Genomic DNA, 3,902 nt, shown 5'->3' on the forward strand with positions numbered 1-3,902 from the left:
CCAAAATGAACAGAGCATCTGATGTTGATAAATGATGAACAGCATATTTAATATGTCATGGTTACACTAAGAATAACTCTAGAGGATAAGGGGCTGAAAAGTCAAAGACTGGAGTTCAGATCCCAGCACCCATATGTTACAAGACCCACATGTCTGTAACTCCAGTAAGAGGCAGAGGCAGAGCAGCCCCACAGGGACTTGTTCACTCTCAGCCTGGCCAAAAACTGTGAGCTCCAGGTTCAGGAATAAGGCTAAGCAAGATGAAGAGGGTGTCCAGCACCTTCTTCCAGCCTGCACATAGGTGCACACACATGTACACACCATGCACATACAGACACCACACACACACACAATTAAAAAGTAATAAAACCTATTTAGTCATGTTGCTCAGTAATGCATTGATTGCTTATAAAAAACTTCCAAGAGAAAATAACACTGACCTTTAAGCAGCACCTCTGAAAATTCTGGTTTTCTGATCCCTTTTGCTTTTCTGTATTAAGTACTGTATTAGTCAGGATTCTCTAGAGTCGCAGAACTTATGGAATGAATCTCTCTCTCTCTCTCTCTCTCTCTCTCTCTCTCTCTCTCTCTCTCTCTCTCTGTGTGTGTGTGTGTGTGTGTGTGTATAAATATTAGATGGATGGATGGATAGATAGATAGATAGATAGAGATAGATAGATAGATGATAGCCTGCTGCCCAGCTAATCCATCAGTTAGCCAAGAATCTGGTAGATGCTCAGTCCCACAAGGCTAAGAATAGAAAGCCTAAGAACCCAGTAGTCGCTCAGCCCCATGAGACTGGGTGTCTCAGCTGGTCTTCTATGTATCCTGGAATCCCGAGAAGCAGGCTCCAATACCAGTGAAGGAAGGGATGTGCTACCTAGGTCAGGGCAAGCAGACAAAGATGGAAGCTCCCTACTTCTATGTCCTTCTATAGATTTCCAACAGAAGGTATGGCCCAGATTAAAGATCTGTCTTCCTGAATCAAGATTTGGATTAAAGGCATAAATCTTCCCACCTCAAGATTCGAATCAAAGGTATGTGTCTCCCTACCTCAAAGGTCTGGACCAGAAGTGGATTTGCCCACCTGAAACCAAACAAAAATAATCTCTCCCAGGAGTGCCCTCCATTTCTGGATTGTAGCTCATTCCAGACACAGTCAAATTGACTACTAAGAAGAACCATCACAAGTACCTTCCCCAGCTATCAGTATACTCTGAAGCCGCTAGATTGCCACAACACAAACACAGGAAATCAAGGTACCACCTGTATGCATCACCATGGTAAAGTCTCCATTTCCTCACTTAGAAAATGGAGTAACGATATGGCTCACATTCATTAGACGGCGGCAGGAGGTCATTGAGGTGCCATGTGGATTGTATACACACAGATTTAACAGGAAGTTTACTGTGCTTTTTCTTTGCATTAAAGTTAAGGGATAATAATTAGTCAAATAGGGTTAAAGACAGAATTTGTATTCCTATTAATGACAAAAAGCTCTGAGGTGCAGAAAGCAATTCTTTAGAAGAAAAAGGGGGTGTCACCTGGGCGATGGTGGCACACACCTTTAACCCCAACACTCAGGAGGCAGAGGCAGGTGGATCTCTATGAGTTCAAGGCAAGCATGATCTACAGAGTGAGTCCCAGGACGATCAGGGCTACACAGAGAAACCCTGTCTCAAAAAACCAAAAAAGAAAAAAGGGGGGATGTTGGGGACAGTATATATAAAAGGGGGGAAAAGACTCAGGGGAAATGCCAGGAGGGATTTTGAGGAGAATGGAGGATTGGGAAGGTAAGAAAATTAACAAAGATAAGGGGTGCTTAATGAAGAAAACTTTTTTAACCTTACCGATCAAAACCTATAAAGCCAACGACCTTGAAACTTCAAGTCATTGTGATTATCATTTTAAAAAATGTCATGGTTTATTTCCCAGGAGAGCCTAGGAATGCAGTTGTGTGTTGTGTAGTTGTTTTTCTGACTGGTGGTGGTGGTGGCGTTTTTAAAGTAGGCTCTATGTAGTCCAGGGTAGTCTTGAACCCTGATCTTTCTGATTCCACCTGTGTTGAGACTATAGGTTAGTGCCACCATACCTCTGCTGTACGCTTTCATTGTTTTAAGACAGAGTCTCACTCTATAGCACTAAGATTCTCCAGCTCAGGATGGTCCTCTTACCTCAGCCTCCTGAGGGCCAGGATACATACGCTACTATGTGCCAAGCTTGAGAAAGTAATTCTTTGCTGAAATGTTAAAAGCATGCCTTTTTTTTTTTGCATTTAAAACCTTTTATTAGGGTGAGGATATATCTCAGTTAATCAAATGGTTACTTAGCATGCACAAGGTCCTGAACCTGATCCCACCATTCAGCTGTAATCCCAACACTTGGTAGGTGGAGGCAAGAAGGTAAGAAATTCAAGGCCATTCTCAGTTATGTAGTAAGAGTGAGGCCAACCTGGGCTACGTGAGACCCTGTCTCAAAAAACAACCTATTCTTTTCCTTTTTCTATCCTATAAGTGAAAAATCAGGTATCGTATGTTAAAAAAAACCCCATATTTCTATCTTGCTTTGTTTATAGCACAGTAAGTAGCTCATGTAAGTGACAATAGTTTTCCAATTATTTTATGTGTACATTTGTCTGTGTGAGGGTGGTGGATCCCCTGAAACTGGAGTTAAAGACAGTTCTAAGCTGCCATGTGGGTGCTGGGAATTGAACCTGGGTCCTTTGGAAGAGCATCCAGGGCTATTAACTGTTGAGCCATCTCTCCAAACCCCAAGTTACAAAAGTTTTAATGATACCATAGGTGACTTTAAAAATAAAGAATAAAGAATTAGACTGATGAGGATTTAATCCAGATTTTATGAACTTTGTAACCCAGAGAAAATGACATGACCTTTCTGTAACTCCATGTCCTCATTTGTAAAAGGGGGGGTCCTAATAGTATCTATCTCATACTATTTTTTATGAGAATTAAATTAGATAATTTATGTTCTGCTTGGCATACAAGAAACACGCACAAACAATGATTATGATACTCATAATAAAGTATTATATAGTTGCTTCATCGTCAAGGGTTAGCCCTCGATGATAGTCTTAGAGTAGTGGCTTCACGCAGGTAAATAGAAATGATTCAAGCAGATGCTAGTGTGGATAACTAGAAAAAGTCTCGTCTACAGGAGTCCCTGGATTGCCCTGGGACAGCATTTATCACTAACCTTCTGAAGACCTTTAGTGTAGGATGTACAACCACCAGTCCTGGTGGTCGCATGGCCCAGTTCCGTCTCCAGCCCAGTCGGAGGGCATCTCTCTTTATTCTCCTACCTTGTCGTAGAAGGCAAAATGTTGACCAAGGTGGTCTCCATGGTTCTTACAGGAAATCTTCAGCCTTCTTGCCCATACTCATCAGTCTTTACGAGAACCGATAGATTCTCTGGTGGCAAGGGATCTAGCTGCCCAGGTTTCTACAAGTCTCCACACGCTGGCAGCCCATGGATTGGTGGCTCTTCTCTAGGAGACTTCTGCCAAGAGGTTGGTGCTCCACATAATCAGGCTTATTGTTAAGTCACCCCTTGGGTGTCAACTGCTACTGCATTATCCCTATATCTCTAGCGTGTTGCCTTGGGGACACCACATAATAGGGGCTGAGACATTGGGACTAAAAATGGGAGCGTGCTTATATTCCCAACTACTTCGATTCCAGAAGCCTGTCTTTCGGGGTTCCTGACTCTTCCCCATCATTCACACCCACCTAGGATGTGGGGAAGACACTTCTCTTGCTCCCTTTTCTGTTCCCTAGTAAAACTCTGGTTCCTCTGAAGTTCTTACCACTCTGTTGGATGTATTTATTTATTTATCTATTTATTTATTTATTAAAGATTTCTGTCTCTTCTCCGCCACCACCTCC

General features: G+C 42.4%; 1 protein-coding gene across 2 annotated transcripts in view; it reads right to left on the reverse strand.

Annotated features, from left to right (window-relative positions):
- LOC101990910 (transmembrane protein 56) overlaps window positions 1–3,545 on the reverse strand; it is a 70,923-nt gene extending 67,378 nt beyond the window's left edge. Inside the window, exon 1 of one of the 2 annotated variants that reach the window (XM_013350047.1) lies at window positions 3,214–3,545. The gene's annotated coding sequence lies outside the window, so the exon portion shown is untranslated. The remainder of the gene's footprint in view (window positions 1–3,213) is intronic. The other variant, XM_013350048.2, reaches the window with a different exon arrangement.
- Between the last annotated feature and the right edge of the window lie 357 nt (window positions 3,546–3,902).

The sequence above is a fragment of the Microtus ochrogaster genome, chromosome 21 (assembly GCF_000317375.1).
Source record: "Microtus ochrogaster isolate Prairie Vole_2 chromosome 21, MicOch1.0, whole genome shotgun sequence".
In the NCBI taxonomy this organism is placed as follows: Eukaryota; Metazoa; Chordata; class Mammalia; order Rodentia; family Cricetidae; genus Microtus; species Microtus ochrogaster.